This window comes from Eleutherodactylus coqui, chromosome 11 (assembly GCF_035609145.1).
Source record: "Eleutherodactylus coqui strain aEleCoq1 chromosome 11, aEleCoq1.hap1, whole genome shotgun sequence".
Classification (NCBI taxonomy): domain Eukaryota; kingdom Metazoa; phylum Chordata; class Amphibia; order Anura; family Eleutherodactylidae; genus Eleutherodactylus; species Eleutherodactylus coqui.
Genome location: NC_089847.1, coordinates 57975918 through 57998901, shown reverse-complemented (window position 1 = coordinate 57998901; position 22984 = coordinate 57975918). Strand labels below are relative to the sequence as shown.

Here is a 22984-nt window from a genome sequence, read left to right as displayed (position 1 = left end):
CCCGAGTGGCAAAGAGTCAGCTCTGGTTTAGTTTTAACAAGTAGATGTTTGCAACGTTTTGCAAAATGTAGGATGGCATAAGGCACGATAAATTAGAGGTGCCGATTCACTATTGTCTGACTGATACGCTACATAATGCCTGTAAATATGTTTAGAGACTTCAATAGCATCCTTCTTGAACGGTGATGGTAAATTTTCTTCCTCGGGGCATTGCTTGCGCTGAGCATAGAGAATTTTCCAAAAAGGAATCATACGACGAGGATGGGATTCGAACCCATGCGTGCAGAGCACAATGGATTAGCAGTCCATCACCTTAACCACTCGGCCACCCCGTCAACAAAAGTACCTTTACCGAACCCACATTTGGAAAACAGTCGTGATGATTCTAAGGCTTCATTTTCTTTCCACATGCAACAGCGCCGTACATCAGACATTGGCTCAGCAGGTCTTGTTTTACATCCAACGTGATGACCCATGCTAATGGCATAAATACTAAACATTCAGTCCTCTCTGCTTCTCATTTATGTTGGCATTTCCCTAGCATTCCCTAAATCTGTCAATTCTGCCTTCTATCTAACTTTTAAAGTAAAACAGGCCACAATTCATGCAAGGCAAATGCATGGATTACATACCTATGGACAAATTATCCATGTCTTTTCCAAAAAGGATCGTCCCAAGCCGATTTCATTTAGAATTGTCACGATGCAAAATGACAGAGAACTGCATGCTGCTGCCAAGTATGTGATGGGACTCGACTTCCTTGCTGTTCTATAGTGGTAGCCACCTGAAACTACATGCTGCATAGGATCTGTTCACACTTAATTTGCCATCTCTGTGACAAATAGCAAAACTTAGAACCACTCCTCAAAATCATCCTACATTTAAAAATACTTCTCCTGGATCATCCTTGCCATCTTTCTGGTTTTCCACAGTTTTACTCATGGGCGCTGTGGCTTAGTTGGTTAAAGCGCCTGTCTCGTAAACAGGAGATCCTGAGTTCAACTCTCAGCAGTGCCTTGTTCTCTTATTCTGCTCAATAATCAGCTTTTTTTTGCCAAGAGGGAGATGTTCATTAGCCAATGACATTAAAGATGCTCGTCCCACATCCCTAGAATACTCCACCCGAGTGGCAAAGAGTCAGCTCTGGTTTAGTTTTAACAAGTAGATGTTTGCAACGTTTTGCAAAATGTAGGATGGCATAAGGCACGATAAATTAGAGGTGCCGATTCACTATTGCCTGACTGATACGCTACATAATGCCTGTAAATATGTTTAGAGACTTCAATAGCATCCTTCTTGAACGGTGATGGTAAATTTTCTTCCTCGGGGCATTGCTTGCGCTGAGCATAGAGAATTTTCCAAAAAGGAATCATACGACGAGGATGGGATTCAAACCCATGCGTGCAGAGCACAATAGATTAGCAGTCCATCGCCTTTACCACTCGGCCACCCCGTCAACAAAAGTACCTTTACCGAACCCACATTTGGAAAACAGTCGTGATGATTCTTAGGCTTCATTTTCTTTCCACATGCAACAGCGCCGTACATCAGACATTGGCTCAGCAGGTCTTGTTTTACATCCAACGTGATGACTAGAGATGAGCGAACACGTTCGGCCCCGCCCCTTTTTCGCCCGAACACCGAACTTTGCGAACACTTCAGTGTTCGGGCGAAAAAGTTCGGGGGCCGCCGTGGCAGCGCGGGGGGGTGCGGCGGGAAGTGGGGGGGAGAGGGAGAGAGAGAGGGCTCCCACCTGTTCCCCGCTACTGCCGCCCGCGCCGCCGCGCATCTCCCCGCCCCCCGGCGGCCCCCGAACTTTTTCGCCCGAACACTGAAGTGTTCGCAAAGTTCGGTGTTCGGGCGAAAAAGGGGCGGGGCCGAACGTGTTCGCTCATCTCTAGTGATGACGCATGCTAATGGCATAAATACTAAACATTCAGTCCTCTCTGCTTCTCATTTATGTTGGCATTTCCCTAGAATTCCCTAAATCTGTCAATTCTGCCTTCTATCTAACTTTTAAAGTAAAACAGGCCACAATTCATGCAAGGCAAATGCATGGATTACATACCTATGGACAAGTTATCCATGTCTTTTCCAAAAAGGATCGTCCCAAGCCGATTTCATTTAGAATTGTCACGATGCAAAATGACAGAGAACTGCATGCTGCTGCCAAGTATGTGATGGGACTCAACTTCCTTGCTGTTCTATAGTGGTAGCCACCTGAAACTACATGCTGCATAGGATCTGTTCACACTTAATTTGCCATCTCTGTGACAAATAGCAAAACTTAGAACCACTCCTCAAAATCATCCTACATTTAAAAATTCTTCTCCTGGATCATCCTTGCCATCTTTCTGGTTTTCCACAGTTTTGCTCATGGGCGCTGTGGCTTAGTTGGTTAAAGCACCTGTCTAGTAAACAGGAGATCCTGAGTTCAACTCTCAGCAGTGCCTTGTTCTCTTATTCTGCTCAATAATCAGTTTTTTTTTTCAAAAGGGAGATGTTCACTAGCCAATGACATTAAAGATGCTCGTTCCACATCCCTAGAATACTCCACCCGAGTGGCAAAGAGTCAGCTCTGGTTTAGTTTTAACAAGTAGATGGTTGCAACGTTTTGCAAAATGTAGGATGGCATAAGGCACGATAAATTAGAGGTGCCGATTCACTATTGCCTGACTGATACGCTACATAATGCCTGTAAATATGTTTAGAGACTTCAATAGCATCCTTCTTGAACGGTGATGGTAAATTTTCTTTCTCGGGGCATTGCTTGCGCTGAGCATAGAGAATTTTCCAAAAAGGAATCATACGACGAGGATGGGATTCGAACCCATGCGTGAAGAGCACAATGGATTAGCAGTCCATTGCCTTAAAAACTCGGCCACCCCGTCAACAAAAGTACCTTTACCGAACCCACATTTGGAAAACAGTCGTGATGATTCTTAGGCTTCATTTTCTTTCCACATGCAACAGCGCCGTACATCAGACATTGGCTCAGCAGGTCTTGTTTTACATCCAACGTGATGACCCATGCTAATGGCATAAATACTAAACATTCAGTCCTCTCTGCTTCTCATTTATGTTGGCATTTCCCTAGCATTCCCTAAATCTGTCAATTCTGCCTTCTATCTAACTTTTAAAGTAAAACAGGCCACAATTCATGCAAGGCAAATGCATGGATTACATACCTATGGACAAATTATCCATGTCTTTTCCAAAAAGGATCGTCCCAAGCCGATTTCATTTAGAATTGTCACGATGCAAAATGACAGAGAACTGCATGCTGCTGCCAAGTATGTGATGGGACTCGACTTCCTTGCTGTTCTATAGTGGTAGCCACCTGAAACTACATGCTGCATAGGATCTGTTCACACTTAATTTGCCATCTCTGTGACAAATAGCAAAACTTAGAACCACTCCTCAAAATCATCCTACATGTAAAAATTCTCCTGGATCATCCTTGCCATCTTTCTGGTTTTCCACAGTTTTGCTCATGGGTGCTGTGGCTTAGTTGGTTAAAGCGCCTGTCTAGTAAACAGGAGATCCTGAGTTCAACTCTCAGCAGTGCCTTGTTCTCTTATTCTGCTCACTAATCAGCTCTTTTTTCCAAAAGGGAGATGTTCATTAGCCAATGACATTAAAGATGCTCGTCCCACATCCCTAGAATACTCCACCCGAGTGGCAAAGAGTCAGCTCTGGTTTAGTTTTAACAAGTAGATGGTTGCAACGTTTTGCAAAATGTAGGATGGCATAAGGCACGATAAATTAGAGGTGCCGATTCACTATTGCCTGACTGATACGCTACATAATGCCTGTAAATATGTTTAGAGACTTCAATAGCATCCTTCTTGAACGGTGATGGTAAATTTTCTTCCTCGGGGCATTGCTTGCGCTGAGCATAGAGAATTTTCCAAAAATGAATCATACGACGAGGATGGGATTCGAACGCATGCGTGCAGAGCACAATGGATTAGCAGTCCATCGCCTTTACCACTCGGCCACCCCGTCAACAAAAGTACCTTTACCGAACCCACATTTGGAAAACAGTCGTGATGATTCTTAGGCTTCATTTTCTTTCCACATGCAACAGCGCCGTACATCAGACATTGGCTCAGCAGGTCTTGTTTTACATCCAACGTGATGACCCATGCTAATGGCATAAATACTAAACATTCAGTCCTCTCTGCTTCTCATTTATGTTGGCATCTCCCTAGCATTCCCTAAATCTGTCAATTCTGCCTTCTATCTAACTTTTAAAGTAAAACAGGCCACAATTCATGCAAGGCAAATGCATAGATTACATACCTATGGACAAATTATCCATGTCTTTTCCGAAAAGGATCGTCCCAAGCCGATTTCATTTAGAATTGTCACGATGCAAAATGACAGAGAACTGCATGCTGCTGCCAAGTATGTGATGGGACTCGACTTCCTTGCTGTTCTATAGTGGTAGCCACCTGAAACTACATGCTGCATAGGATCTGTTCACACTTAATTTGCCATCTCTGTGACAAATAGCAAAACTTAGAACCACTCCTCAAAATCATCCTACATTTAAAAATTCTTCTCCTGGATCATCCTTGCTATCTTTCTGGTTTTCCTCAGTTTTGCTCATGGGCGCTGTGGCTTAGTTGGTTAAAGCGCCTGTCTAGTAAACAGGAGATCCTGAGTTCAACTCTCAGCAGTGCCTTGTTCTCTTATTCTGCTCAATAATCAGCTTTTTTTTTCCAAAAGGGAGATGTTCATTAGCCAATGACATTAAAAATGCTTGTCCCACATCCCTAGAATACTCCACCCGAGTGGCAAAGAGTCAGCTCTGGTTTAGTTTTAACAAGTAGATGGTTGCAACGTTTTGCAAAATGTAGGATGGCATAAGGCACGATAAATTAGAGGTGCCGATTCACTATTGCCTGACTGATACGCTACATAATGCCTGTAAATATGTTTAGAGACTTCAATAGCATCCTTCTTGAACGGTGATGGTAAATTTTCTTCCTCGGGGCATTGCTTGCGCTGAGCATAGAGAATTTTCCAAAAAGGAATCATACGACGAGGATGGGATTCGAACCCATGCGTGCAGAGCACAATGGATTAGCAGTCCATCGCCTTAACCACTCGGCCACCCCGTCAACAAAAGTACCTTTACCGAACCCACATTTGGAAAACAGTCGTGATGATTCTTAGGCTTCATTTTCTTTCCACATGCAACAGCGCCGTACATCAGACATTGGCTCAGCAGGTCTTGTTTTACATCCAACGTGATGACCCATGCTAATGGCATAAATACTAAACATTCAGTCCTCTCTGCTTCTCATTTATGTTGGCATTTCCCTAGCATTTCCTAAATCTGTCAATTCTGCCTTCTATCTAACTTTTAAAGTAAAACAGGCCACAATTCATGCAAGGCAAATGCATGGATTACATACCTATGGACAAATTATCCATGTCTTTTCCAAAAAGGATCGTCCCAAGCCGATTTCATTTAGAATTGTCACGATGCAAAATGACAGAGAACTGCATGCTGCTGCCAAGTATGTGATGGGACTCGACTTCCTTGCTGTTCTATAGTGGTAGCCACCTGAAACTACATGCTGCATAGGATCTGTTCACACTTAATTTGCCATCTCTGTGACAAATAGCAAAACTTAGAACCACTCCTCAAAATCATCCTACATTTAAAAATTCTTCTCCTGGATCATCCTTGCCATCTTTCTGGTTTTCCACAGTTTTGCTCATGGGCACTGTGGCTTAGTTGGTTAAAGTGCCTGTCTAGTAAACAGGAGATCCTGAGTTCAACTCTCAGCAGTGCCTTGTTCTCTTATTCTGCTCAATAATCAGCTCTTTTTTCCAAAAGGGAGATGTTCATTAGCCAATGACATTAAAGATGCTCGTCCCACATCCCTAGAATACTCCACCCGAGTGGCAAAGAGTCAGCTCTGGTTTAGTTTTAACAAGTAGATGGTTGCAACGTTTTGCAAAATGTAGGATGGCATAAGGCACGATAAATTAGAGGTGCCGATTCACTATTGCCTGACTGATACGCTACATAATGCCTGTAAATATGTTTAGAGACTTCAATAGCATCCTTCTTGAACGGTGATGGTAAATTTTCTTCCTCGGGGCATTGCTTGCGCTGAGCATAGAGAATTTTCCAAAAAGGAATCATACGACGAGGATGGGATTCGAACGCATGCGTGCAGAGCACGATGGATTAGCAGTCCATCGCCTTAACCACTCGGCCACCCCGTCAACAAAAGTACCTTTACCGAACCCACATTTGGAAAACAGTCGTGATGATTCTTAGGCTTCATTTTCTTTCCACATGCAGCAGTGCCGTACATCAGACATTGGCTCAGCAGGTCTTGTTTTACAATCAACGTGATGACCCATGCTAATGGCATAAATACTAAACATTCAGTCCTCTCTGCTTCTCATTTATGTTGGCATTTCCCTAGCATTCCCTAAATCTGTCAATTCTGCCTTCTATCTAACTTTTAAAGTAAAACAGGCCACAATTCATGCAAGGCAAATGCATGGATTACATACCTATGGACAAATTATCCATGTCTTTTCCAAAAAGGATCGTCCCAAGCCGATTTCATTTAGAATTGTCACGATGCAAAATGACAGAGAACTGCATGCTGCTGCCAAGTATGTGATGGGACTCGACTTCCTTGCTGTTCTATAGTGGTAGCCACCTGAAACTACATGCTGCATAGGATCTGTTCACACTTAATTTGCCATCTCTGTGACAAATAGCAAAACTTAGAACCACTCCTCAAAATCATCCTACATTTAAAAATACTTCTCCTGGATCATCCTTGCCATCTTTCTGGTTTTCCACAGTTTTACTCATGGGCGCTGTGGCTTAGTTGGTTAAAGCGCCTGTCTCGTAAACAGGAGATCCTGAGTTCAACTCTCAGCAGTGCCTTGTTCTCTTATTCTGCTCAATAATCAGCTTTTTTTTGCCAAGAGGGAGATGTTCATTAGCCAATGACATTAAAGATGCTCGTCCCACATCCCTAGAATACTCCACCCGAGTGGCAAAGAGTCAGCTCTGGTTTAGTTTTAACAAGTAGATGTTTGCAACGTTTTGCAAAATGTAGGATGGCATAAGGCACGATAAATTAGAGGTGCCGATTCACTATTGCCTGACTGATACGCTACATAATGCCTGTAAATATGTTTAGAGACTTCAATAGCATCCTTCTTGAACGGTGATGGTAAATTTTCTTCCTCGGGGCATTGCTTGCGCTGAGCATAGAGAATTTTCCAAAAAGGAATCATACGACGAGGATGGGATTCAAACCCATGCGTGCAGAGCACAATAGATTAGCAGTCCATCGCCTTTACCACTCGGCCACCCCGTCAACAAAAGTACCTTTACCGAACCCACATTTGGAAAACAGTCGTGATGATTCTTAGGCTTCATTTTCTTTCCACATGCAACAGCGCCGTACATCAGACATTGGCTCAGCAGGTCTTGTTTTACATCCAACGTGATGACTAGAGATGAGCGAACACGTTCGGCCCCGCCCCTTTTTCGCCCGAACACCGAACTTTGCGAACACTTCAGTGTTCGGGCGAAAAAGTTCGGGGGCCGCCGTGGCAGCGCGGGGGGGTGCGGCGGGAAGTGGGGGGGAGAGGGAGAGAGAGAGGGCTCCCACCTGTTCCCCGCTACTGCCGCCCGCGCCGCCGCGCATCTCCCCGCCCCCCGGCGGCCCCCGAACTTTTTCGCCCGAACACTGAAGTGTTCGCAAAGTTCGGTGTTCGGGCGAAAAAGGGGCGGGGCCGAACGTGTTCGCTCATCTCTAGTGATGACGCATGCTAATGGCATAAATACTAAACATTCAGTCCTCTCTGCTTCTCATTTATGTTGGCATTTCCCTAGAATTCCCTAAATCTGTCAATTCTGCCTTCTATCTAACTTTTAAAGTAAAACAGGCCACAATTCATGCAAGGCAAATGCATGGATTACATACCTATGGACAAGTTATCCATGTCTTTTCCAAAAAGGATCGTCCCAAGCCGATTTCATTTAGAATTGTCACGATGCAAAATGACAGAGAACTGCATGCTGCTGCCAAGTATGTGATGGGACTCAACTTCCTTGCTGTTCTATAGTGGTAGCCACCTGAAACTACATGCTGCATAGGATCTGTTCACACTTAATTTGCCATCTCTGTGACAAATAGCAAAACTTAGAACCACTCCTCAAAATCATCCTACATTTAAAAATTCTTCTCCTGGATCATCCTTGCCATCTTTCTGGTTTTCCACAGTTTTGCTCATGGGCGCTGTGGCTTAGTTGGTTAAAGCACCTGTCTAGTAAACAGGAGATCCTGAGTTCAACTCTCAGCAGTGCCTTGTTCTCTTATTCTGCTCAATAATCAGTTTTTTTTTTCAAAAGGGAGATGTTCACTAGCCAATGACATTAAAGATGCTCGTTCCACATCCCTAGAATACTCCACCCGAGTGGCAAAGAGTCAGCTCTGGTTTAGTTTTAACAAGTAGATGGTTGCAACGTTTTGCAAAATGTAGGATGGCATAAGGCACGATAAATTAGAGGTGCCGATTCACTATTGCCTGACTGATACGCTACATAATGCCTGTAAATATGTTTAGAGACTTCAATAGCATCCTTCTTGAACGGTGATGGTAAATTTTCTTTCTCGGGGCATTGCTTGCGCTGAGCATAGAGAATTTTCCAAAAAGGAATCATACGACGAGGATGGGATTCGAACCCATGCGTGAAGAGCACAATGGATTAGCAGTCCATTGCCTTAAAAACTCGGCCACCCCGTCAACAAAAGTACCTTTACCGAACCCACATTTGGAAAACAGTCGTGATGATTCTTAGGCTTCATTTTCTTTCCACATGCAACAGCGCCGTACATCAGACATTGGCTCAGCAGGTCTTGTTTTACATCCAACGTGATGACCCATGCTAATGGCATAAATACTAAACATTCAGTCCTCTCTGCTTCTCATTTATGTTGGCATTTCCCTAGCATTCCCTAAATCTGTCAATTCTGCCTTCTATCTAACTTTTAAAGTAAAACAGGCCACAATTCATGCAAGGCAAATGCATGGATTACATACCTATGGACAAATTATCCATGTCTTTTCCAAAAAGGATCGTCCCAAGCCGATTTCATTTAGAATTGTCACGATGCAAAATGACAGAGAACTGCATGCTGCTGCCAAGTATGTGATGGGACTCGACTTCCTTGCTGTTCTATAGTGGTAGCCACCTGAAACTACATGCTGCATAGGATCTGTTCACACTTAATTTGCCATCTCTGTGACAAATAGCAAAACTTAGAACCACTCCTCAAAATCATCCTACATGTAAAAATTCTCCTGGATCATCCTTGCCATCTTTCTGGTTTTCCACAGTTTTGCTCATGGGTGCTGTGGCTTAGTTGGTTAAAGCGCCTGTCTAGTAAACAGGAGATCCTGAGTTCAACTCTCAGCAGTGCCTTGTTCTCTTATTCTGCTCACTAATCAGCTCTTTTTTCCAAAAGGGAGATGTTCATTAGCCAATGACATTAAAGATGCTCGTCCCACATCCCTAGAATACTCCACCCGAGTGGCAAAGAGTCAGCTCTGGTTTAGTTTTAACAAGTAGATGGTTGCAACGTTTTGCAAAATGTAGGATGGCATAAGGCACGATAAATTAGAGGTGCCGATTCACTATTGCCTGACTGATACGCTACATAATGCCTGTAAATATGTTTAGAGACTTCAATAGCATCCTTCTTGAACGGTGATGGTAAATTTTCTTCCTCGGGGCATTGCTTGCGCTGAGCATAGAGAATTTTCCAAAAATGAATCATACGACGAGGATGGGATTCGAACGCATGCGTGCAGAGCACAATGGATTAGCAGTCCATCGCCTTTACCACTCGGCCACCCCGTCAACAAAAGTACCTTTACCGAACCCACATTTGGAAAACAGTCGTGATGATTCTTAGGCTTCATTTTCTTTCCACATGCAACAGCGCCGTACATCAGACATTGGCTCAGCAGGTCTTGTTTTACATCCAACGTGATGACCCATGCTAATGGCATAAATACTAAACATTCAGTCCTCTCTGCTTCTCATTTATGTTGGCATCTCCCTAGCATTCCCTAAATCTGTCAATTCTGCCTTCTATCTAACTTTTAAAGTAAAACAGGCCACAATTCATGCAAGGCAAATGCATAGATTACATACCTATGGACAAATTATCCATGTCTTTTCCGAAAAGGATCGTCCCAAGCCGATTTCATTTAGAATTGTCACGATGCAAAATGACAGAGAACTGCATGCTGCTGCCAAGTATGTGATGGGACTCGACTTCCTTGCTGTTCTATAGTGGTAGCCACCTGAAACTACATGCTGCATAGGATCTGTTCACACTTAATTTGCCATCTCTGTGACAAATAGCAAAACTTAGAACCACTCCTCAAAATCATCCTACATTTAAAAATTCTTCTCCTGGATCATCCTTGCTATCTTTCTGGTTTTCCTCAGTTTTGCTCATGGGCGCTGTGGCTTAGTTGGTTAAAGCGCCTGTCTAGTAAACAGGAGATCCTGAGTTCAACTCTCAGCAGTGCCTTGTTCTCTTATTCTGCTCAATAATCAGCTTTTTTTTTCCAAAAGGGAGATGTTCATTAGCCAATGACATTAAAAATGCTTGTCCCACATCCCTAGAATACTCCACCCGAGTGGCAAAGAGTCAGCTCTGGTTTAGTTTTAACAAGTAGATGGTTGCAACGTTTTGCAAAATGTAGGATGGCATAAGGCACGATAAATTAGAGGTGCCGATTCACTATTGCCTGACTGATACGCTACATAATGCCTGTAAATATGTTTAGAGACTTCAATAGCATCCTTCTTGAACGGTGATGGTAAATTTTCTTCCTCGGGGCATTGCTTGCGCTGAGCATAGAGAATTTTCCAAAAAGGAATCATACGACGAGGATGGGATTCGAACCCATGCGTGCAGAGCACAATGGATTAGCAGTCCATCGCCTTAACCACTCGGCCACCCCGTCAACAAAAGTACCTTTACCGAACCCACATTTGGAAAACAGTCGTGATGATTCTTAGGCTTCATTTTCTTTCCACATGCAACAGCGCCGTACATCAGACATTGGCTCAGCAGGTCTTGTTTTACATCCAACGTGATGACCCATGCTAATGGCATAAATACTAAACATTCAGTCCTCTCTGCTTCTCATTTATGTTGGCATTTCCCTAGCATTTCCTAAATCTGTCAATTCTGCCTTCTATCTAACTTTTAAAGTAAAACAGGCCACAATTCATGCAAGGCAAATGCATGGATTACATACCTATGGACAAATTATCCATGTCTTTTCCAAAAAGGATCGTCCCAAGCCGATTTCATTTAGAATTGTCACGATGCAAAATGACAGAGAACTGCATGCTGCTGCCAAGTATGTGATGGGACTCGACTTCCTTGCTGTTCTATAGTGGTAGCCACCTGAAACTACATGCTGCATAGGATCTGTTCACACTTAATTTGCCATCTCTGTGACAAATAGCAAAACTTAGAACCACTCCTCAAAATCATCCTACATTTAAAAATTCTTCTCCTGGATCATCCTTGCCATCTTTCTGGTTTTCCACAGTTTTGCTCATGGGCACTGTGGCTTAGTTGGTTAAAGTGCCTGTCTAGTAAACAGGAGATCCTGAGTTCAACTCTCAGCAGTGCCTTGTTCTCTTATTCTGCTCAATAATCAGCTCTTTTTTCCAAAAGGGAGATGTTCATTAGCCAATGACATTAAAGATGCTCGTCCCACATCCCTAGAATACTCCACCCGAGTGGCAAAGAGTCAGCTCTGGTTTAGTTTTAACAAGTAGATGGTTGCAACGTTTTGCAAAATGTAGGATGGCATAAGGCACGATAAATTAGAGGTGCCGATTCACTATTGCCTGACTGATACGCTACATAATGCCTGTAAATATGTTTAGAGACTTCAATAGCATCCTTCTTGAACGGTGATGGTAAATTTTCTTCCTCGGGGCATTGCTTGCGCTGAGCATAGAGAATTTTCCAAAAAGGAATCATACGACGAGGATGGGATTCGAACGCATGCGTGCAGAGCACGATGGATTAGCAGTCCATCGCCTTAACCACTCGGCCACCCCGTCAACAAAAGTACCTTTACCGAACCCACATTTGGAAAACAGTCGTGATGATTCTTAGGCTTCATTTTCTTTCCACATGCAGCAGTGCCGTACATCAGACATTGGCTCAGCAGGTCTTGTTTTACAATCAACGTGATGACCCATGCTAATGGCATAAATACTAAACATTCAGTCCTCTCTGCTTCTCATTTATGTTGGCATTTCCCTAGCATTCCCTAAATCTGTCAATTCTGCCTTCTATCTAACTTTTAAAGTAAAACAGGCCACAATTCATGCAAGGCAAATGCATGGATTACATACCTATGGACAAATTATCCATGTCTTTTCCAAAAAGGATCGTCCCAAGCCGATTTCATTTAGAATTGTCACGATGCAAAATGACAGAGAACTGCATGCTGCTGCCAAGTATGTGATGGGACTCGACTTCCTTGCTGTTCTATAGTGGTAGCCACCTGAAACTCCATGCTGCATAGGATCTGTTCACACTTAATTTGCCATCTCTGTGACAAATAGCAAAACTTAGAACCACTCCTCAAAATCATCCAACATTTAAAAATTCTTCTCCTGGACCATCCTTGCCATCTTTCTGGTTTTCCACAGTTTTGCTCATGGGCGCTGTGGCTTAGTTGGTTAAAGCACCTGTCTAGTATACAGGAGATCCTGAGTTCAACTCTCAGCAGTTCCTTGCTCTCTTATTCTGCTCAATAATCAGCTTTTTTTTTCCAAAAGGGAGATGTTCACTAGCCAATGACATTAAAGATGCTCGTCCCACATCCCTAGAATACTCCGCCCGAGTGGCAAAGAGTCAGCTCTGGTTTAGTTTTAACAAGTAGATGGTTGCAACGTTTTGCAAAATGTAGGATGGCATAAGGCACGATAAATTAGAGGTGCCGATTCACTATTGCCTGACTGATACGCTACATAATGCCTGTAAATATGTTTAGAGACTTCAATAGCATCCTTCTTGAACAGTGATGGTAAATTTTCTTCCTCGGGGCATTGCTTGCGCTGAGCATAGAGAATTTTCCAAAAAGGAATCATACAACGAGGATGGGATTCAAACCCATGCGTGCAGAGCACAACGGATTAGCAGTCCATCGCCTTAACCACTCGGCCACCCCGTCAACAAAAGTACCTTTACCGAACCCACATTTGGAAAACAGTCGTGATGATTCTTAGGCTTCATTTTCTTTCCACATGCAACAGCGCCGTACATCAGACATTGGCTCAGCAGGTCTTGTTTTACATCCAACGTGATGACCCATGCTAATGGCATAAATACTAAACATTCAGTCCTCTCTGCTTCTCATTTATGTTGGCATTTCCCTAGCATTCCCTAAATCTGTCAATTCTGCCTTCTATCTAACTTTTAAAGTAAAACAGGCCACAATTCATGCAAGGCAAATGCATGGATTACATACCTATGGACAAATTATCCATGTCTTTTCCAAAAAGGATCGTCCCAAGCCGATTTCATTTAGAATTGTCACGATGCAAAATGACAGAGAACTGCATGCTGCTGCCAAGTATGTGATGGGACTCGACTTCCTTGCTGTTCTATAGTGGTAGCCACCTGAAACTCCATGCTGCATAGGATCTGTTCACACTTAATTTGCCATCTCTGTGACAAATAGCAAAACTTAGAACCACTCCTCAAAATCATCCTACATTTAAAAATTCTTCTCCTGGATCATCCTTGCCATCTTTCTGGTTTTCCACAGTTTTGCTCATGGGCACTGTGGCTTAGTTGGTTAAAGTGCCTGTCTAGTAAACAGGAGATCCTGAGTTCAACTCTCAGCAGTGCCTTGTTCTCTTATTCTGCTCAATAATCAGCTCTTTTTTCCAAAAGGGAGATGTTCATTAGCCAATGACATTAAAGATGCTCGTCCCACATCCCTAGAATACTCCACCCGAGTGGCAAAGAGTCAGCTCTGGTTTAGTTTTAACAAGTAGATGGTTGCAACGTTTTGCAAAATGTAGGATGGCATAAGGCACGATAAATTAGAGGTGCCGATTCACTATTGCCTGACTGATACGCTACATAATGCCTGTAAATATGTTTAGAGACTTCAATAGCATCCTTCTTGAACGGTGATGGTAAATTTTCCTCCTCGGGGCATTGCTTGCGCTGAGCATAGAGAATTTTCCAAAAAGGAATCATACGACGAGGATGGGATTCGAACCCATGCGTGCAGAGCACGATGGATTAGCAGTCCATCGCCTTAACCACTCGGCCACCCCGTCAACAAAAGTACCTTTACCGAACCCACATTTGGAAAACAGTCGTGATGATTCTTAGGCTTCATTTTCTTTCCACATGCAGCAGTGCCGTACATCAGACATTGGCTCAGCAGGTCTTGTTTTACAATCAACGTGATGACCCATGCTAATGGCATAAATACTAAACATTCAGTCCTCTCTGCTTCTCATTTATGTTGGCATTTCCCTAGCATTCCCTAAATCTGTCAATTCTGCCTTCTATCTAACTTTTAAAGTAAAACAGGCCACAATTCATGCAAGGCAAATGCATGGATTACATACCTATGGACAAATTATCCATGTCTTTTCCAAAAACGATCGTCCCAAGCCGATTTCATTTAGAATTGTCACGATGCAAAATGACAGAGAACTGCATGCTGCTGCCAAGTATGTGATGGGACTCGACTTCCTTGCTGTTCTATAGTGGTAGCCACCTGAAACTCCATGCTGCATAGGATCTGTTCACACTTAATTTGCCATCTCTGTGACAAATAGCAAAACTTAGAACCACTCCTCAAAATCATCCTACATTTAAAAATTCTTCTCCTGGACCATCCTTGCCATCTTTCTGGTTTTCCACAGTTTTGCTCATGGGCGCTGTGGCTTAGTTGGTTAAAGCGCCTGTCTAGTATACAGGAGATCCTGAGTTCAACTCTCAGCAGTGCCTTGTTCTCTTATTCTGCTCAATAATCAGCTTTTTTTTTCCAAAAGGGAGATGTTCACTAGCCAATGACATTAAAGATGCTCGTCCCACATCCCTAGAATACTCCGCCCGAGTGGCAAAGAGTCAGCTCTGGTTTAGTTTTAACAAGTAGATGGTTGCAACGTTTTGCAAAATGTAGGATGGCATAAGGCACGATAAATTAGAGGTGCCGATTCACTATTGCCTGACTGATACGCTACATAATGCCTGTAAATATGTTTAGAGACTTCAATAGCATCCTTCTTGAACGGTGATGGTAAATTTTCTTCCTCGGGGCATTGCTTGCGCTGAGCATAGAGAATTTTCCAAAAAAGAATCATACGACGAGGATGGGATTCGAACCCATGCGTGCAGAGCACAATGGTTTAGCAGTCCATCGCCTTTACCACTCGGCCACCCCATCAACAGAAGTACCTTTAACGAACCCACATTTGGAAAACAGTCGTGATGATTCTTAGGCTTCATTTTCTTTCCACATGCAACAGCGCCGTACATCAAACATTGGCTCAGCAGGTCTTGTTTTACATCCAACGTGATGACCCATGCTAATGGCATAAATACTAAACATTCAGTCCTCTCTGCTACTCATTTATGTTGGCATTTCCCTAGCATTCCCTAAATCTGTCAATTCTGCCTTCTATCTCACTTTTAAAGTAAAACAGGCCACAATTCATGCAAGGCAAATGCATGGATTACATACCTATGGACAAATTATCCATGTCTTTTCCAAAAAGGATCGTCCCAAGCCGATTTCATTTAGAATTGTCACGATGCAAAATGACAGAGAACTGCATGCTGCTGCCAAGTATGTGATGGGACTCGACTTCCTTGCTGTTCTATAGTGGTAGCCACCTGAAACTCCATGCTGCATAGGATCTGTGCACACTTAATTTGCCATCTCTGTGACAAATAGCAAAACTTAGAACCACTCCTCAAAATCATCCTACATTTAAAAATTCTTCTCCTGGATCATCCTTGCCATCTTTCTGGTTTTCCACAGTTTTGCTCATGGGCGCTGGGGCTTAGTTGGTTAAAGCGCCTGTCTAGTATACAGGAGATCCTGAGTTCAACTCTCAGCAGTTCCTTGTTCTCTTATTCTGCTCAATAATCAGCTTTTTTTTTCCAAAAGGGAGATGTTCATTAGCCAATGACATTAAAGATGCTCGTCCCACATCCCTAGAATACTCCACCCGAGTGGCAAAGTGTCAGCTCTGGTTTAGTTTTAACAAGTAGATGGTTGCAACGTTTTGCAAAATGTAGGATGGCATAAGGCACGATAAATTAGAGGTGCCGATTCACTATTGCCTGACTGATACGCTTCATAATGCCTGTAAATATGTTTAGAGACTTCAATAGCATCCTTCTTGAACGGTGATGGTAAATTTTCTTCCTCGGGGCATTGCTTGCGCTGAGCATAGAGAATTTTCCAAAAAGGAATCATACGACGAGGATTGGATTCGAACCCATGCGTGCAGAGCACAATGGATTAGTAGTCCATCGCCTTAACCACTCAGCCACCCCGTCAACAAAAGTACCTTTACCGAACCCACATTTGGAAAACAGTCGTGATGATTCTTAGGCTTCATTTTCTTTCCACATGCAACAGCGCCGTACATCAGACATTGGCTCAGCAGGTCTTGTTTTACATCCAACGTGATGAGCCATGCTAATGGCATACATACTAAACATTCAGTCCTCTCTGCTTCTCATTTATGTTGGCATTTCCCTAGAATTCCCTAAATCTGTCAATTCTGCCTTCTATCTAACTTTTAAAGTAAAACAGGCCACAATTTATGCAAGGCAAATGCATGGATTACATACCTATGGAAAAATTATCCATGTCTTTTCCAAAAAGGATCGTCCCAAACCGATTTCATTTAGAATTGTCACGATGCAAAATGACAGAGAACTGCATGCTGCTGCCAAGTATGTGATGGGACTCGACTTCCTTACTGTTCTATAGTGGTAGCCACCTGAAACTACATGCTGCATAGGATCTGTTCACACTTAATTTGCCATCTCTGTGACAAATAGCAAAACTTAGAACCACTCCTCAAAATCATCCTACATTTAAAAATTCTTCTCCTGGATCATCCTTGCCATCTTTCTGGTTTTCCACAGTTTTGCTCATGGGCGCTGTGGCTTAGTTGGTTAAAGCGCCTGTCTAGTAAACAGGAGATCCTGAGTTCAACTCTCAGCAGTGCCTTCTTCTCTTATTCTGCTCAATAAGCAGTTTTTTTTTCCAAAAGGGAGATGTTCACTAGCCAATGACATTAAAGATGCTCGTCCCACATCCCTAGAATACTCCACCCGAGTGGCAAAGAGTCAGCTCTGGTTTAGTTTTAACAAGTAGATGGTTGCAACGTTTTGCAAAATGTAGGATGGCATAAGGCACGATAAATTAGAGGTGCCGATTCACTATTGCCTGACTGATACGCTACATAATGCCTGTAAATATGTTTAGAGACTTCAATAGCATCCTTCTTGAACGGTGATGGTAAATTTTCTTCCTCGGGGCATTGCTTGCGCTGAGCATAGAGAATTTTCCAAAAAGGAATCATACGACGAGGATGGGATTCGAACCCATGCGTGCAGAGCACAATGGATTAGCAGTCCATCGCCTTAACCACTCGGCCACCCCGTCAACAAAAGTACCTTTACCGAACCCACATTTGGAAAACAGTCGTGATGATTCTTAGGCTTCATTTTCTTTCCACATGCAACAGCGCCATACATCAGACATTGGCTCAGCAGGTCTTGTTTTACATCCAACGTGATGACCCATGCTAATGGCATAAATACTAAACATTCAGTCCTCTCTGCTTCTCATTTATGTTGGCATTTCCCTAGCATTCCCTAAATCTGTCAATTCTGCCTTCTATCTAACTTTTAAAGTAAAACAGGCCACAATTCATGCAAGGCAAATGCATGGATTACATACCTATGGACAAATTATCCATGTCTTTTCCAAAAAGGATCGTCCCAAGCCGATTTCATTTAGAATTGTCACGATGCAAAATGACAGAGAACTGCATGCTGCTGCCAAGTATGTGATGGGACTCGACTTCCTTGCTGTTCTATAGTGGTAGCCACCTGAAACTACATGCTGCATAGGATCTGTTCACACTTAATTTGCCATCTCTGTGACAAATAGCAAAACTTAGAACCACTCCTCAAAATCATCCTACATTTAAAAATTCTCCTGGATCATCCTTGCCATCTTTCTGGTTTTCCTCAGTTTTGCTCATGGGCGCTGTGGCTTAGTTGGTTAAAGCACCTGTCTATTATACAGGATATCCTGAGTTCAACTCTCAGTAGTGCCTTGTTCTCTTATTCTGCTCAATAATCAGCTTTTTTTTTCCAAAAGGGAGATGTTCACTACCAATGACATTAAAGATGCTCGTCCCACATCCCTAGAATACTCCACCCGAGTGGCAAAGAGTCAGCTCTGGTTTAGTTTTAACAAGTAGATGGTTGCAACGTTTTGCAAAATGTAGGATGGCATAAGGCACGATAAATTAGAGGTGCCGATTCACTATTGCCTGACTGATACGCTACATAATGCCTGTAAATATGTTTAGAGACTTCAATAGCATCCTTCTTGAACGGTGATGGTAAATTTTCTTCCTCGGGGTATTGCTTGCGCTGAGCATAGAGAATTTTCCAAAAAGGAATCATACGACGAGGATGGGATTCGAACCCTTGCATGCAGAGCACAATGGATTAGCAGTCCATCGCCTTAACCACTCGGCCACCCCGTCAACAAAAGTACCTTTACCGAACCCACATTTGGAAAACAGTCGTGATGATTCTTAGGCTTCATTTTCTTTCCACATGCAACAGCGCCGTACATCAGACATTGGCTCAGCAGGTCTTGTTTTACATCCAACGTGATGAGCCATGCTAATGGCATACATACTAAACATTCAGTCCTCTCTGCTTCTCATTTATGTTGGCATTTCCCTAGAATTCCCTAAATCTGTCAATTCTGCCTTCTATCTAACTTTTAAAGTAAAACAGGCCACAATTTATGCAAGGCAAATGCATGGATTACATACCTATGGACAAATTATCCATGTCTTTTCCAAAAAGGATCGTCCCAAACCGATTTCATTTAGAATTGTCACGATGCAAAATAACAGAGAACTGCATGCTGCTGCCAAGTATGTGATGGGACTCGACTTCCTTGCTGTTCTATAGTGGTAGCCACCTGAAACTACATGCTGCATAGGATCTGTTCACACTTAATTTGCCATCTCTGTGACAAATAGCAAAACTTAGAACCACTCCTCAAAATCATCCTACATTTAAAAATTCTCCTGGATCATCCTTGCCATCTTTCTGGTTTTCCACAGTTTTGCTCATGGGCACTGTGGCTTAGTTGGTTAAAGTGCCTGTCTAGTAAACAGGAGATCCTGAGTTCAACTCTCAGCAGTGCCTTGTTCTCTTATTCTGCTCAATAATCAGCTCTTTTTTCCAAAAGGGAGATGTTCATTAGCCAATGACATTAAAGATGCTCGTCCCACATCCCTAGAATACTCCACCCGAGTGGCAAAGAGTCAGCTCTGGTTTAGTTTTAACAAGTAGATGGTTGCAACGTTTTGCAAAATGTAGGATGGCATAAGGCACGATAAATTAGAGGTGCCGATTCACTATTGCCTGACTGATACGCTACATAATGCCTGTAAATATGTTTAGAGACTTCAATAGCATCCTTCTTGAACGGTGATGGTAAATTTTCTTCCTCGGGGCATTGCTTGCGCTGAGCATAGAGAATTTTCCAAAAAGGAATCATACGACGAGGATGGGATTCGAACGCATGCGTGCAGAGCACGATGGATTAGCAGTCCATCGCCTTAACCACTCGGCCACCCCGTCAACAAAAGTACCTTTACCGAACCCACATTTGGAAAACAGTCGTGATGATTCTTAGGCTTCATTTTCTTTCCACATGCAGCAGTGCCGTACATCAGACATTGGCTCAGCAGGTCTTGTTTTACAATCAACGTGATGACCCATGCTAATGGCATAAATACTAAACATTCAGTCCTCTCTGCTTCTCATTTATGTTGGCATTTCCCTAGCATTCCCTAAATCTGTCAATTCTGCCTTCTATCTAACTTTTAAAGTAAAACAGGCCACAATTCATGCAAGGCAAATGCATGGATTACATACCTATGGACAAATTATCCATGTCTTTTCCAAAAAGGATCGTCCCAAGCCGATTTCATTTAGAATTGTCACGATGCAAAATGACAGAGAACTGCATGCTGCTGCCAAGTATGTGATGGGACTCGACTTCCTTGCTGTTCTATAGTGGTAGCCACCTGAAACTCCATGCTGCATAGGATCTGTTCACACTTAATTTGCCATCTCTGTGACAAATAGCAAAACTTAGAACCACTCCTCAAAATCATCCAACATTTAAAAATTCTTCTCCTGGACCATCCTTGCCATCTTTCTGGTTTTCCACAGTTTTGCTCATGGGCGCTGTGGCTTAGTTGGTTAAAGCACCTGTCTAGTATACAGGAGATCCTGAGTTCAACTCTCAGCAGTTCCTTGCTCTCTTATTCTGCTCAATAATCAGCTTTTTTTTTCCAAAAGGGAGATGTTCACTAGCCAATGACATTAAAGATGCTCGTCCCACATCCCTAGAATACTCCGCCCGAGTGGCAAAGAGTCAGCTCTGGTTTAGTTTTAACAAGTAGATGGTTGCAACGTTTTGCAAAATGTAGGATGGCATAAGGCACGATAAATTAGAGGTGCCGATTCACTATTGCCTGACTGATACGCTACATAATGCCTGTAAATATGTTTAGAGACTTCAATAGCATCCTTCTTGAACAGTGATGGTAAATTTTCTTCCTCGGGGCATTGCTTGCGCTGAGCATAGAGAATTTTCCAAAAAGGAATCATACAACGAGGATGGGATTCAAACCCATGCGTGCAGAGCACAACGGATTAGCAGTCCATCGCCTTAACCACTCGGCCACCCCGTCAACAAAAGTACCTTTACCGAACCCACATTTGGAAAACAGTCGTGATGATTCTTAGGCTTCATTTTCTTTCCACATGCAACAGCGCCGTACATCAGACATTGGCTCAGCAGGTCTTGTTTTACATCCAACGTGATGACCCATGCTAATGGCATAAATACTAAACATTCAGTCCTCTCTGCTTCTCATTTATGTTGGCATTTCCCTAGCATTCCCTAAATCTGTCAATTCTGCCTTCTATCTAACTTTTAAAGTAAAACAGGCCACAATTCATGCAAGGCAAATGCATGGATTACATACCTATGGACAAATTATCCATGTCTTTTCCAAAAAGGATCGTCCCAAGCCGATTTCATTTAGAATTGTCACGATGCAAAATGACAGAGAACTGCATGCTGCTGCCAAGTATGTGATGGGACTCGACTTCCTTGCTGTTCTATAGTGGTAGCCACCTGAAACTCCATGCTGCATAGGATCTGTTCACACTTAATTTGCCATCTCTGTGACAAATAGCAAAACTTAGAACCACTCCTCAAAATCATCCTACATTTAAAAATTCTTCTCCTGGATCATCCTTGCCATCTTTCTGGTTTTCCACAGTTTTGCTCATGGGCACTGTGGCTTAGTTGGTTAAAGTGCCTGTCTAGTAAACAGGAGATCCTGAGTTCAACTCTCAGCAGTGCCTTGTTCTCTTATTCTGCTCAATAATCAGCTCTTTTTTCCAAAAGGGAGATGTTCATTAGCCAATGACATTAAAGATGCTCGTCCCACATCCCTAGAATACTCCACCCGAGTGGCAAAGAGTCAGCTCTGGTTTAGTTTTAACAAGTAGATGGTTGCAACGTTTTGCAAAATGTAGGATGGCATAAGGCACGATAAATTAGAGGTGCCGATTCACTATTGCCTGACTGATACGCTACATAATGCCTGTAAATATGTTTAGAGACTTCAATAGCATCCTTCTTGAACGGTGATGGTAAATTTTCTTCCTCGGGGCATTGCTTGCGCTGAGCATAGAGAATTTTCCAAAAAGGAATCATACGACGAGGATGGGATTCGAACCCATGCGTGCAGAGCACGATGGATTAGCAGTCCATCGCCTTAACCACTCGGCCACCCCGTCAACAAAAGTACCTTTACCGAACCCACATTTGGAAAACAGTCGTGATGATTCTTAGGCTTCATTTTCTTTCCACATGCAACAGCGCCGTACATCAGACATTGGCTCAGCAGGTCTTGTTTTACAATCAACGTGATGACCCATGCTAATGGCATAAATACTAAACATTCAGTCCTCTCTGCTTCTCATTTATGTTGGCATTTCCCTAGCATTCCCTAAATCTGTCAATTCTGCCTTCTATCTAACTTTTAAAGTAAAACAGGCCACAATTCATGCAAGGCAAATGCATGGATTACATACCTATGGACAAATTATCCATGTCTTTTCCAAAAAGGATCGTCCCAAGCCGATTTCATTTAGAATTGTCACGATGCAAAATGACAGAGAACTGCATGCTGCTGCCAAGTATGTGATGGGACTCGACTTCCTTGCTGTTCTATAGTGGTAGCCACCTGAAACTCCATGCTGCATAGGATCTGTTCACACTTAATTTGCCATCTCTGTGACAAATAGCAAAACTTAGAACCACTCCTCAAAATCATCCTACATTTAAAAATTCTTCTCCTGGACCATCCTTGCCATCTTTCTGGTTTTCCACAGTTTTGCTCATGGGCGCTGTGGCTTAGTTGGTTAAAGCGCCTGTCTAGTATACAGGAGATCCTGAGTTCAACTCTCAGCAGTGCCTTGTTCTCTTATTCTGCTCAATAATCAGCTTTTTTTTTCCAAAAGGGAGATGTTCACTAGCC

General features: G+C 42.9%; 10 non-coding genes across 10 annotated transcripts; 3 read left to right on the top strand and 7 right to left on the bottom strand.

The window, feature by feature from the left end:
• Window positions 1-253: 253 nt before the first annotated feature.
• TRNAS-GCU (transfer RNA serine (anticodon GCU)) lies at window positions 254-335 on the bottom strand. Its single transcript has one exon. It is a non-coding gene; the product is annotated as a tRNA-Ser (tRNA).
• A 608-nt stretch (window positions 336-943) lies between these two features.
• Window positions 944-1017, top strand: TRNAT-CGU (transfer RNA threonine (anticodon CGU)). The gene has a single exon. It is a non-coding gene; the product is annotated as a tRNA-Thr (tRNA).
• Window positions 1018-5047: 4030 nt separating this feature from the next.
• Window positions 5048-5129, bottom strand: TRNAS-GCU (transfer RNA serine (anticodon GCU)). The gene has a single exon. It is a non-coding gene; the product is annotated as a tRNA-Ser (tRNA).
• Window positions 5130-6857: 1728 nt separating this feature from the next.
• TRNAT-CGU (transfer RNA threonine (anticodon CGU)) lies at window positions 6858-6931 on the top strand. Its single transcript has one exon. It is a non-coding gene; the product is annotated as a tRNA-Thr (tRNA).
• A 4030-nt stretch (window positions 6932-10961) lies between these two features.
• Window positions 10962-11043, bottom strand: TRNAS-GCU (transfer RNA serine (anticodon GCU)). Its single transcript has one exon. It is a non-coding gene; the product is annotated as a tRNA-Ser (tRNA).
• A 3279-nt stretch (window positions 11044-14322) lies between these two features.
• TRNAS-GCU (transfer RNA serine (anticodon GCU)) lies at window positions 14323-14404 on the bottom strand. Its single transcript has one exon. It is a non-coding gene; the product is annotated as a tRNA-Ser (tRNA).
• A 2160-nt stretch (window positions 14405-16564) lies between these two features.
• On the bottom strand, window positions 16565-16646 carry TRNAS-ACU (transfer RNA serine (anticodon ACU)). Its single transcript has one exon. It is a non-coding gene; the product is annotated as a tRNA-Ser (tRNA).
• Window positions 16647-17684: 1038 nt separating this feature from the next.
• TRNAS-GCU (transfer RNA serine (anticodon GCU)) lies at window positions 17685-17766 on the bottom strand. The gene has a single exon. It is a non-coding gene; the product is annotated as a tRNA-Ser (tRNA).
• Window positions 17767-18371: 605 nt separating this feature from the next.
• TRNAN-AUU (transfer RNA asparagine (anticodon AUU)) lies at window positions 18372-18445 on the top strand. Its single transcript has one exon. It is a non-coding gene; the product is annotated as a tRNA-Asn (tRNA).
• A 3714-nt stretch (window positions 18446-22159) lies between these two features.
• On the bottom strand, window positions 22160-22241 carry TRNAS-GCU (transfer RNA serine (anticodon GCU)). The gene has a single exon. It is a non-coding gene; the product is annotated as a tRNA-Ser (tRNA).
• Window positions 22242-22984: the final 743 nt, after the last annotated feature.